Raw genomic sequence first — 13,820 nt, forward strand, 5'->3', positions numbered from 1 at the left:
TGGAGTTTCAGCTTTAGCATCAGTCCTTCCAGTGAACACCCAGGATTGATCTCCTCTAGAATGGACTGGTTGGATCTCCTTGCAGTCCAAGGGACTCTTAAGAGTCTTCTCCAACACCACAGTTCAAAAGCATAAATTCTTCGGCGATCAGCTAATCTTACATATTACTAAATTTTAACTTTCTCATCCTCAGGCTTTTGTCTTCCTTAACCTCACTTGGGCCCTGTGAATGATCTTTTAACGCTGCCAAAATTCTTCAAGCTGTTCTCACAATTACAAATTAACCCCTAACAGTCCAGCTCTGAGGCCTTAAAATTCTGATTTTCTTTTTCTCTTGTATTAACTGGATACCTTCCTATGCAGAATTTGTGGTTTTCATACAAAATATATATAATATATATGTGTGTGAAATAATATATATACACATTTTAAATACATAATGTATTATATATGTACCTGCACACACACACACGTATCTGCCCAATTCTATGTTCTCTACATATAATTTACTTTCATTTCTTTTCTTTCTATAAGTCACCTTTACCACATTCATCTTGACTCAGGAAAACACAGTCTACCCTTGGATTCAATTCATTGCTATCCATTCTCTCAGCAAGAATAAGGACTCCTACTTTAGGCATTCTGCCCAGTGATTCCCCCTCCTCCCAACCTTCTGTGGCCAGTACTGATTAGTCCCACAGATCTCAAGAAGCAAAGCATTATTTAATAGAAATGATTTATATGTAAAACAGTCAGCCAGTGTGGTATCGATATAAAACACCTGGCATACCATAATCTGTTCTATTCTATTAATCATGACTCAGCCCCTACATTAGTGGCCTTCATTTTGCTTCTAACAAGATACACAATGATGTATTTTATATGACAGTAGTATCACATAGGTATGTATCTTACATAGCCTATTCTCCAGCAAGTTTCAAATAAAATCCCTCCACTAATCAAATGGTACTATCACATCTTCAAATTTCTTATATAACTCACTGTACTGATGCACAAATTTCACCCAGTGAAAGTGTAGAGACACAAAGATGGCTAAAGAAGTAAGTCATCAGAAATTTTTGCTGTGTCCAGGTCAGAGAAACAGGCAATTCAAAGGAATATTCTCAATGCAGAATGAAATAATCCAAATATATCTAAGTGATCTTTCTGGCTTCCTGATTTTATAACAGAGAGAACAAGCCACTCTTTGAAATGCCTTAAGCCAGTTCCAGACTTCAAGAACAAAGAAAATAATAACAGTAAGGTCTGTTCAAAGAGTAGAGTTGCTAAATAGTAATTCAATTCAAACGAGTCCATCCATTTAGCAATAAAGAGAGGTTCAGAAGAACCGTGCCAATCCAACACAAACATAGCTTGCAAACAAAGGTAACAACACCCACATCACATAGGTAGGTCAGGCACATGCTATGAAGTGTGTATGAGCATTGAACTCGGCAACACTAAGCACCTAATTTATTAACAAATTCTCATTATGAATAATAATCTAATGTCAAGATTACAAACATATTAAAACATCACCAAACCTTTCATGAAGCTCTGAAATAAACAACTCACTTGTGCAACCTCATTCCTCCTGAATAGTGCAAATAATCATAAGGACAATAGACATAAGGAATAGTAATGAGTTCACATAATTAACCTAAAGCCTTGCTGTTTGTTTCTTAGCATTAAAAATAAATGTTCATACTGAAAAAAAAAAAACAAAAAAAACAATCCACCAGAAAGAGAATACAGAAAAAACATGAGACTCCTTCCTTCTCTAGACTTCTAGTCTCATTCCCTGGGAGTACCTGTGTCAATAGTTCCTTATGTGGATCTGAAGAAATTTTACAGGTATGCATAGAAATATATGCTTTCAAAAACACAAATGAAAATATACTATACGTACAGTTCTATATTGTTTATGTCAGTTAACAATGTATCTTAGAGTGTTTTTCCTTATCCCCACCTATGGATCTAACTCATTCTAAGAGCAGCAAATACTACATTCTATGAAAGCGTTCATTTATCCAGACTCTCCTGAAGGATGTTTAGGTTATTTCTAGTTGTTGTTGTTGTTTTCTTAATTTCAAATAATATGGTGATGAATGTTTTTATAAACAAATTTTTATGTGCAAGTGCATATATAGCTGAAAGATTGATTCCTAGAAGTAAAACCTATTTTTAGAAATGAACACATTCCACACAAGAACCCAGTTTGTCTACAGAGACCAGGAAAAACTTCAAGTTTAATAATTAGTGATTAAAAGGTGCCTACCCTGGTGGCTCAGAGGTTAAAGCGTCTGCCTCCAATGCGGGAGACCCGGGTTCGATCCCTGGGTCGGGAAGATCCCCTGGAGAAGGAAATGGTAACCCACTCCAGTATTCTTGCCTGGAGAATCCCATGGACGGAGAAGCCTGGTTAGGCTACAGTCCACGGGGTCGCAAAGAGTTGGACGCGACGGAACGGACGGAATATTATTGCAAATTTAGAAGTTAAAAGTTTTTAAAACTAAAAACTCTTCAACCAGGAAAAATAGAAATTTTAAAAAGAGAACCTTTGCCCCTGGAACAGAAAAATTAAAGGCCTGGAGAATGAATCACCTAAGATATTTTTTTAAATGGAGAAAAAGGAAAATAGCATACGTAAGACAAGATTTTTTTTTTTAAGACACTTAGGGGCTTCTTTTCTTGCTTTAACCTAAAGCGTAAAATAAAATTGGCTAGATTTGGGACACATACTATTACAGAGCCAAACTTGGATGTGCGATGATTTAATGACTGTTAGCGACCCCATACTTACAGGTTCTAAAATGTTGAAAGGAGATTCAACAGACAGAAAACAAAGCAATAATGTTCCAAGAATAACATATCTTGCCAATCTAATTTCTGATCAGTTTTATACAGAAATAGTAACATTCACTCATATATAATGAACAAAACTCAAACTTCTTTGGAAGATCCGGATTAAAATATAATTCAAAGAGATTCAGCCTATATTTTTCAATCACAATCCTATAATTTTCTAGACCAATCCAGGGCTATTCTATTAATATTTTTCATGTAACATAAAACAGTCAACAACTTACCTTTCCCAAAGTGCTAGGATTTGAATGCCAAAATACAAACTGATTCATGTTTTTGTCCTTTAATGGTCCGTGGATTTCTTTAAACGAAGTCCATATTAGCGTCCACAGATATCAGAGTTCTGCAAAACTGAAAACCTCAAGAACGTCAATGCATATCTAAGTCACCACTTGGATACCAATTTATTATGAATAACAGTTACAATAAGTATTACAAATATAGTTATTTAGATGTGGAGAATTAATGGACATGACACTGAACAGCACACTGAGGCAGCAAAATTAGACTTTATGATGTTAATAGTAACATCGATCTGAAGTGAAGTGGCTCAGTCGTGTCCGACTTTTTGTGACCCCGTGGACTGTAGCCCACCACGCTCCTCTGTTCATGGGATTTTCTAGGCAAGAGTACTGGAGTGGGTTGTCATTTCCTTCTCCAGAGGATCTTCCCAACCCAAGGATCAAACCCAGGTCTCCCGCATTGTAAGCAAGACTCTTTACTGTCTGAGCCACCAGGGAAGTCCTCAGTTCAGTCAGTTCAGTTCAGTCGCTCAGTCGTGTCCGACTCTCCGCGACCCCATGAATCACAGCACGCCAGGCCTCCCTGTCCATCACCAACTCCCGGAGTTCACTCAAACTCATGTCCATCGAGTCGGTGATGCCATCCAGCCATCTCATTCTCCGTCGTCCCCTTCTCCTCCCGCCCCCAACCTTTCCCAGCATCAGAGTCTTTTCCAGTGAGTCAACTCGTCGCATGAGGTGGCCAAAGTATTGCAGTTTCAGCTTTAGCATCAGTCCCTCCAATGAACATCCAGGATTGATCTCCTCTAGAATGGACTGGTTGGATCTCCTTGCAGTATAAGGGACTCTCAAGAGTCTTCTCCAACACCACAGTTCAAAAGCATCGATTCTTCGGCGATCAGCCTTCTTCACAGTCCAACTCTCACATCCATACATGACCACGGGAAAAACCATTGCCTTGACTAGACGGACCTTGGTTGGCAAAGTAATGTCTCTGCTTTTTAATATACTATCAAGGTTGGTCATAACTTTCCTTCCAAGGAGCAAGCGTCTTTTAATTTCATGGCTGCAATCAGCATCTGCAGTGATTTTGGAGCCCAAAAAAACGAAGTCTGACACTGTTTCCACTGTTTTTCCATCTATTTCCCATGAAGTGACGGGACCAGATGCCATGATCTTTGTTTTCTGAATGTTGAGCTTCAAGCCAACCTTTTCACTCTCCTCTTTCACTTTCATCAAGAGGCTTTTGAGTTCCTCTTCACTTTCTGCCATAAGGGTAGTGTCATCTGCATATCTGAGGTTATTGATATTTCTCCCGGCAATCTTGATTCCAGCTTGTGCTTCTTCCAGCCCAGCATTCCTCATGATGTACTCTGCATATAAGTTAAATAAGCAAGGTGACAATATACAACCTTGACGTACACCTTTTCCTATTTGGAACCAGTCTGTTGTTCCATGTCCAGTTCTAACAGTTGCTTCCTGACCTGCATACAGGTTTCTCAAGAGGCAGGTCAGGTGGTCTGGGATTCCCATCTCTTTCAGAATGTTCCACAGTTTATTGTGATCGACACAGTCAAAGGCTTTGGCATAGTCAATAAAGCAGAAATAGATGTTTTTCTGAAACTCTCTTGCTTTCTCCATGATCCAGCGGATGTTGGCAATTTGAGTCCTAGAGGATCTCAAAACATTACTTTGTACCAAATTTACATGTATCTTAAAAGACATACCATAGTAAGAGCACACAGAGGTGAAAATCATTTGGATGCCAGCAATTTCCAGAAATTGGGAAAACAAGGTTTTAGGGCAAACTTTAAAAATTGTATGACTTTAATAAGGTATTCAAATCTCTACTTTTAGTTTTTTCCAACCTATTTTTAATAACATCTTAGATTGTTAAACCTAAAAATGCTTACTAGTTTCTTCCTTGTAAAACAAACAAAAAGCCATAAATTCAGGTTTTCCTACTCCATTACATCCAAACTAATAACATTCTAGAACCATTTAGGAGCTACCATCTCATTTGAAACCCCTACACACAATCACCTCCCTAGATCTAAATCATTCAATGCATCTAGATAGGGATTCATGCCCAGATCTTACTAAAAGCCTAATGTGTCATCTGCACTTTTTTCCCATTTGACAACCAAAAAGAATCAGGTTATTTAGGTCTATGCCCACTCTTTGAGCTTCCCAGGTGGCGCTAGCAGTAAGCCTGCCAATGAAGGAGACAGAAGAGATGCAGGTTGGATCCCTGGGTCAGGAAGATCCCCTGGAGGAAGAAATGGCAAACTACTCCAGTATTCTTGCCTGGAGAATCCCATGGACAGAGGAGCCTGGTGGGCTGTATAGTCCATAGGGTTGCAAAGAGTGGGACACCACTGAAGGGACTTAGCACATGCCCACTCTTTATTCAAGACACCTAAACAAATACTTCACTATGGAAACAGTTTAAACTACAGAGATTCATTCTTTTGGAAGCCTCCTACAACTATTTGGAAGGAGTTAACCCTTTATGTGGACTTCCCAGGTGGCTCAGTGGTAAAGAATCCACTTGCCAATGCAGGAGACACAGGGTAACGGTTCTATCCCTGGGATAGGAAGATCTCCTGGAGTAGAAAACGACAACCCACTCCAGTAATCTTGTCCAGAAAATTCCAGGGACAGAGAAGCCTGGTGGGCTGCAGTCCACAGGGTTGCAGAGTCCAAGGCACAATGCACAAAACTTTTGTGTACCCACCAGATGAAATCTCTGACTGGACTTTTGTACATAACTATTTTAATCTTTGTTATGAAATACTTCTAATTTACATCTCAAATGTAAAAAGCACCCCAGTTTTAGAAAGAAAACATTATGGAAAAGAAAAATAAGTTCATATTACAGAAAAGAAGCACTTAAAACACTAATTGGGCTTCCCCAGTGGCTCAGTCAGAGAAGGCAATGGCAAGCCACTCCAGTACTATTACCTAGAAAATCCCATGGATGAAGGAGCCTGGTAGGCTGCAGTCCATGGGGTCGCTAAGGGTCGTACACGACTGAGTGACTTCACTTTCACACATTGGAGAAGGAAATGGCAACCCACTCTAGTGTTCTTGCCTGGAGAATCCCAGGGACGGGGAAGCCTGGTGGGCTTCCGTCTATGGGGTCGCACAGAGTCGGACACGACTGAAGTGACTTAGCAGTGGCTCAGTGGTAAAGAATCCGCCTGCAATGCAGGATCCGCAGGAGTTTTGGGTTTGATTCTTGGATGATGAAGATCCCCTGGAGCAGGGCCTGGCCATCCATTCCAGTGTTCTAGCATGGAGAAACCCAGGACAGAGGAGCCTGGCGGGCTACAATCCCTAGAGTCGCAGAGTGGGCACGACTGAAGCGACTTTGCACGCACGAACGCCAACACTAATTAGAAGCTCATTGCTACAACTGCCATTTATTTGATGGCCAACTGCTGACCGGTATCATTCACCTGGAATTTATTCCCAGAAAAGTGAAGGAAACTGAAAAAAGTCAAACTGATCGCCTTTCCTCTCCTCCCACCCCAGGGAAAAATATTAAGACACATTTCTAAGTTTCAATAACCACAAAACAATAACAACAACGTCCTGAACCTCTACTGCACTGACATTCTCAAAGCCACTAGTTGGTAAACTAAGCTGGCATCACGTCTACATTCAGAAGTAGGAACATTGAAGTTTAGAAGCTCCCTCAGGTGAGCCAGAATTGGGTTCGTGAGTTCATTAATTCATTCATTTGACAGCATCTGATGATGCCCAACTGTGACAAGGCACTGTCCTAGATAAAGAAATGAAAAGACGATGTCGCTATTCCCTACTAGCGGAATAGGTTGGGGACGGGGTAGGAGGGAAATGAACTCTAGATCAGCTCATCTCAGCGTCCAGGTTCTGCGTCTTCACCTCCGAGCGCCAACAGTCATGAGCCTGTGACCACCACCACCCTTACCCTCCCACCCAAGCCATGACCGATTCCTAGAAGACTCAGCCTATCTGCGTTTCCTCCATGACCTCGGCCCTCACGACCCCGTTCCTATAAAGTTCTTCGTATCCCTCTCTCTCCAGGGAGCCGTAAGCCAAGGAGCCTTTCCTCCAGCCCCGATATCCAGCGAGAGCCACGTTTCCCTGCCCGAGTTTGGAGTTTTGAGCAAACTGAGCCCCCAAGCCCAACCTCCACCCTTGTCCGGTCCGGGTTCGGCACGCCAGTTACCTGCCTGGAATCCACGGCTCCAGGACGCCCACGGCCGCCCCGCCCCGCCCACCGCGACGCCCTCCACAACCAGGTGCCGCCTCCGGGGCGTAACTTCCGGGTGTCGCGTCCGGCCCGGATGCCTCCGGGCCCCGCCGTCCCGCGGAGACCCCAACGCGGTTAGTTACGCTACTTCCGGCCTGGTCCCCGGTTCTCTCGAGAGTCAGGCGTTCTCCAGACCTTGTCTACCAGGTTTTTCTCCGCCTGTTTTCCTAAACTCCGGCTATCTAGTCCAGCCTCGAGAAATACGGGTTTTTTTGTTGTTGTTTTTCAGACTTTTTTTGCCGGCTTCTGTAGCCTTCTCCGATGGCCTGCGTCTGCTGCTTCTCTACCTTGAACTCATCACTGTTCTCCAGACTCGTCAAGTCCCTCGGGCAGTCACAGTGTTTTCTCAGTTTTGCGCAAGTGATGGTACCTCTCCCTTGTAACCATATTACCTAGGCAGATTACTGAACTTCTCTGTGCCATTTTCCTCAAGATTGAAACAGATGATAATAGTGCCTAGAATATAAGGTTGGCTTGTGTGTATTGTTTGAGGTAACACATGGAAAGCGCTGACACAGTGAAAGCATTCAGAGTGTTAACTATTACCAGTTACATAATAACTCTGGTTGCAACATATAAGTAGTAAAGGAGGTTGGAACCGGTTTTCCTGTTATCCTCAGCTTTTAATTCAGTGGTTGATTAATGATGCTTGGTACTTTCCCATCTGAACTGTGAGCTTCTCCAGACAAACAGGGAATTTTGTATAAGAATCAATTTCAACGCTACTTGAAATCACCTGCTTGGGTACTGTGCTACCCAACTTGGGGGAGATGAATAAAACCCAAGGCTTACCCTCAAAAAGGTGGAGTTGCTTAAAGTTTACTATGGGAGAAAGAAAGTCAACTCAGGAAAAAAAGATGGGACCAGCTGAGCCGAGGGGTTATTGTTAGAACAAAAAAAATTACAGAATGTTAGAACTGAAAAAAATTTTGGAGATAATTATTTAGTCAACATCTTAATGTTACAAATAAGGAAAATTGGATCCAGAGAAGTAACTGACCATAAGTCACACAATTAGTGGTAGGGCTAGGATCAGAAGTGGAGTCTAAAAACACTCGCTACCTTCCTCAATTTCCAAAATATGCCTCAGGTGTTAATAAGGTAAAAGCAGATTCACTTGCAAGACCTTCACTCTCAGTGGAAAGAATTAGGAAAATTCCCCCGGTCCAAGAGAGAGGAGCAGTAGAACCCAGCAGTTCCCACAGGATTCTGATGATCATTTGAATGTTCTGGTCTGGCTACTGCTGGGTTCATTTCAAATGCCATAGCCCCCTTTCCCCTGGCAAACTTCTTAAACTTACCCAGAAACCAGGAGTTAAGTATCAACTCCTGTGAGCTCTACCTTCAGTTTTAACTGGCAAAACAGGAATAAATAACAGATTCAATCAGTTCCTGAGAGTAAACATAAATACACTTGGTACACTGCTAATTACATGGCACAACTTTATTTAGACTTCTCTATTGGAAGAAATTTGTCTTAAATATTCGAATTCTGTTTTAGGACTATGACAAAGCTACCATAGTTATTACTGTTGAAATGTTGGTTATAAGTCTGTGTTACAAATAAACAGGTAATCCCATAGACCCATAGAATAATATAGTTGGGATAGATGAAATTTAAGGTTTCTTCCAACTCTAGCAGTAAAAAAGATCAATGATACTTTTAATGAATCTATGGACTATTGAAATTAATTCACTGAAAATCAGAAAATTAGATAATGGTAGTTCTAAAGTCTAAGCCTCCTAATTCTGTTCATTCATTCAGGAGAGACACCAGCTCAGGAATTAGGGACACAAAGATGAATAAAATAACCCCCTGCTTTTGAAGAGCTTTCTATGTCATGACAGAGGTAAACCTTTTAATGAAAAAATAATTCCATATTATTGCTACCATTGATCCATCTAATGCCTTCATTCAAACAATGTGCTTTTTCCTTTTGGCTACCAACATACTATAACTTGAAACAAGTATAAAATATATTTCAATCAAAATTTAAATCAATCATTTGAGCCATATATATATACATACATGCATGTTGTTTAGTTGTGAAGTTGTGTCTGACTCTTTTGTGACCCCATGCACTATAGCTCACCAGGCTCTTCTGTCCATGGGATTTCCCAGGCAAGAATATTAGAGTGGGTTGCCATTTCCTTCTCCAGTGGATCTTCCCAACCCAGGGATCAAACTTGTATTTCCTGCTTTGGCAGGTGGATTCTTTACCACTGAACCACCAGGGATCTCAACAAATACATGATTGGTCAAATATTTGTTCATAAAACATAGTTTCAAGTAACCCACATCATATCCACAAGGACTTCATTGTCTAACCATGTTAAATTACTGTTCAGCTCAGTTCAGTTGCTCAGTCGTGTCTGACTCTGCGACCCCATGAATCACAACATGCCAGGCCTCCCTGTCTATCACCAACTCCTGGAGTTCACTCATCTCAATACAACATTTCTCTTATCTTCCAATGTATTAATCCACTCAAAGACTTAAATGGAATTAATTTGGTGTGTCTTGTTCTTAATGAACACAGTATATCTTTGATGATCACAAATTCCTTTTTGCAAACCATCTCCTTAATGAATTATTCTGAAATTTCATTAGGTATTGATTTTTAAACTCACCAGTCAACAACATCTTTTACCTTCTTTTTGTCTATTCAGAAATTAAAACATTTGCCCATCCCTAGTCTACTGGCCTCTCTTCTTTTCCTTGGAATTTCTCTGTGCTGTAATCACCCCAGCACAATCTCCAGGCTTAAAATCAAGGCACTTTGATGGAAAAAATCTGGAAATAAATACTAGTTGCTAGAACTTTTGATGTTTATATTAATGGAGGTATGAATTGTGCCAACCTACTTCATTTTCATCTTAACAGTGCATGATGTATTTATTTGAATCCTATTTGCTATTCAAAGCAGATGGAAATAGAATCCTAGAATAAAAACACAATTCAATTTGACTAATCTCAGAGAACATAATACTAATGATGTCTAATAACATGATTATTTTTACGGAGTGCTTTTCATCAGCCAGTCAGATTCTAAATTTGTATTCACTCAAAAAGGGAGAAGACTACATTTAGTGACATTGAAAGATACAAGTCATATTTATGAACAACTAGCCTAATAACTTCCCTGGTAGCTCAGCTGGTAAAGAATCTGCCTGCAATGCAAGAGACCCCAGTTTGATTCCTGGGTTGGGAAGATCCTTGGGAGGAGGGATAGGCCACCACTCCCGTATTCTTGGGCTTCCCTGGTGGCTCAGATGGTAAAGAATCCGCCCACAATGTGGGAGACCTGGGTTTGATCCCTGGGTTGGGCAGATTCCCCTAGAGGAGGGCATGGCAATCCACTCCAGTATTTTTGCCTGTAGAATCCCCATGAACAGAGGAGCTTGGTGGGCTACAGTCCATGGGGTCACAAAGAGTCAGACACGATTGAGCGATTAAGCACAGAACAGCCTACTAACTTAAGAAGTGGACAAGTATTGCCAAGGATTTGAAGAAATTGGAAACCTCAGACATTGCTGTGATTATTGTATGCTGCTGCTGCTGCTAAGTCACTTCAGTCGTGTCCGACTCTGTGTGACCCCATAGACGTCAGCCCACCAGGCTCCCCCGCCCCTGGGATTCTACAGGCAAGAACACTGGAGTGGGTTGCCATTTCCTTCTCCAATGTGTGAAAGTGAAAAGTGAAAGTGAAGTCGCTCAGTCATGTCCGACTCTTAGCGACCCCACGGACCGCAGCCTACCAGGCTCCTCCGTCCATGGGATTTTCCAGGCAAGTTTACTGGAGTAGGGTGCCATTGCCTTCTCCATATTGTATGCTAATTGGTCCCAAATAGTTTGGCAATTTCTCGAAAAGTTAAAATACAGAATTACCACGTGTGTGTGCTTAGTTGCTAAGTTGTGTCCAACTCTCTGCAGCTCCATGGACTTTAGCCTGCCAGGCTCCTCTGTCCATGGGATTTCCCAGGCAAGAATGGGTTGCCACTGGAGTGGGTTGCCATTCCCTCCTCCAAGGGATCTTCCTGACCCAGGGATTGAACCCACATCTCTTGTGTCTCCTGCAATGGCAGGCGAATTCTTTACCACTAGTGCTACCTGGGAAGTAATAGAATTACCATATGATCAAGCAATTCTACTTCTAGGTAGATACCCCAGAGAATTAAAAACATAGTTTACATAAAAACATGTATAGGAATTTCCCTGGCGGTCCAGGGGTTAAGACTGTACTTCCAATGCAGGGAGCATGAGTTCAGTCTCTGATCAAGAAAGTAAGACCCCCACAGACCATATAGGATGACCAAAAAACAAAAACACTACATGCACATAAAATGTGCACCATTATTCATAATAGCCAAAAAGTAGAAATCACTCAAATATCCACCAGCTGATTAACAGATAAACAAAATGTGGATATTCAGTCATAAAAAGGGATGAAGCACTGATATATGTACAACATGGATGAATCTTAAAAAATTATGCTGAGTGAAGGAAACAGTATACATTCTGTGAGTCCATTTATATGAAATGTCCAGAATATATAAACCCATAGCAACAGATTAGTGTCTATTAAAGTAAATATGTGTTTGCTGGAGATAAGGAGAAAGGGGAATGGTAAGTGACTGCTTAATAGATACAGGGTTTCTTTTTGAAGTGTTGGAATGTTCTGGATTTGAGAGTTGTGATGTACAATTTTGTGAACATACTAAAAATGATTGAATTGTACATTTTCAAAGCGTGAATTGTGTATGAGTTCTATCTCAATAAGTAATTATCCTTTAAGGCAAAAGCACATCACTTGAAATTTAATAGGAAAAAAGTCTTCATGGATAAGAAAAGAAGAACAAACCTGAGTTAAGGGAACGTGAATATTACCTGATTAATGATAGGTGAAGAATACAGAGAATCGGTGCCATTGACAAACATGAAGAGTGTCCAGAACAACTCGTGTAGTGAGGAACTAGAGATAGCTTCTCATGTGAGAAACTGTGGTACCTGAGGAAGAGCATAAAAAGTGAAAGCTTGGACAGGCTTGTTAGTATATTTAAATATTTGATGAAAGACTCTTCTATTAAAGGGAGGCTTAATGTATAACAGAAGTAGAATCAGGGAGTCATTACTCCTGAGAACAAAAGCAGAATCAGGGAATGGGAAGTCCTAAGGAATAGGGCAAAATTTTAGCAAGCAAAAATGTCTACCATGCAGAGTATGGCGCTCCCCATCATTGGGAACATTCAAAGAGGGGCAGGTAATCTTATGCTAGGAATGTTGTTAGAGCTATGTTTGAGAGACTATTAGACTAGATAAGCTAGAACATCTCTCAAATTTATATATGTGTAGCCTCTTTCTAAATGCTGCCAGTTTCAGAAAAATCTGGAAAAGATTATTATTAGCAGATGAAATAGTCTCTTCAATAAAATGATACGGTGGGAAATCAGGAGAAAGATCTGAGAAAATATAAAGGTGAACTATAGCCTAACTGTACTTTCAGTATGAACTGAAACTGAATGCCAGAGAATGCCAGGAATGTCGTACAAGAAGGTTCTTTACCACTGAGAAAGGACATTTCATTCATGATTTTCAGTTCAGAAATTGAGAGATGACATTTAATGAGAAACTATTTGCAAACCTAAAGTGATAAGCAGAGCCCACTAGAAAACTGAGAGGTAGAAACATGGGAGATAGCCCTCCCATGAATGAATTCTCACTTTAGATTTTTGGTTGCATTCAACTCAGATTTTGTTCCAGCACATGAATGTGATCTTTATGCTCAGTAATACATCATTGATCTCTGGCATTTCAACTGGTAAAAATGATTGACATCTGCTGCTGCTGCTGCTGCTAAGTTGCTTCAGTCGTGTCCAACTCTGTGTGACCCCATAGATGGCAGCCCACCAGGTTCCCCCGTCCCTGGGATTCTCCAGGCAAAAATACTGGAGTGGGTTGCCATTTCCTTCTCCAATGCGTGAAAGCAAAAAGTGAAAGTGAAGTCTCTCAGTTGTGTCCGACTCCTAGCAACCCCATGGACTGCAGCCTGCCAGGTTCCTCTGTCCATGGGATTTTCCAGGCAAGAGCACTGGAGTGGGTTGCTATTGCCTTCTCCGGATTAACATCTGACTGAGTCATTTTTGCCATAGTTGGATCTTCTTTAGAAATGCTGATGGTTTACCTTCATCAATAAAACACTGAATATGTATATGGAGCAGGGGTGGTGTATCTCCAAGGTTCAAAAATTATCATTACTGATAATAATGGTGTAGTGAAGAAACTATTTTTATCCCATTTCTTATTTCAGACACTCTTATGAACAGTTTTTCTCCTCAGATGTCAGCCAACTTCCCTGTGAAGTGAGTATTCATGGTCCATTTCTTCATTATATTACTTAGTATAGGTTAAAATT

The 13,820-nt window shown here is 40.8% G+C and overlaps 1 protein-coding gene across 4 annotated transcripts in view; it reads right to left on the reverse strand.

The window, feature by feature from the left end:
* The window catches only part of MAP3K13 (mitogen-activated protein kinase kinase kinase 13), a 177,307-nt gene extending 167,702 nt beyond the window's left edge, over positions 1–9,605 (reverse strand). For 3 of the 4 annotated variants that reach the window (XR_008683638.2, XM_055408803.2, XM_055408804.2), the window contains exons 1-2: positions 9,437–9,605; positions 3,090–3,216 (exon numbers count right to left, since the gene is read on the reverse strand). The gene's annotated coding sequence lies outside the window, so the exon portion shown is untranslated. Of the gene's footprint in view, positions 1–3,089; positions 3,217–7,323; positions 9,401–9,436 lie in introns of those variants that run through there. The other variant, XM_088838443.1, reaches the window with a different exon arrangement.
* Between the last annotated feature and the right edge of the window lie 4,215 nt (positions 9,606–13,820).

The sequence above is a fragment of the Moschus berezovskii genome, chromosome 1 (genome assembly GCF_049115385.1).
Source record: "Moschus berezovskii isolate FMDL1 chromosome 1, NW_MosBer_1.0, whole genome shotgun sequence".
NCBI lineage: Eukaryota > Metazoa > Chordata > Mammalia > Artiodactyla > Moschidae > Moschus > Moschus berezovskii.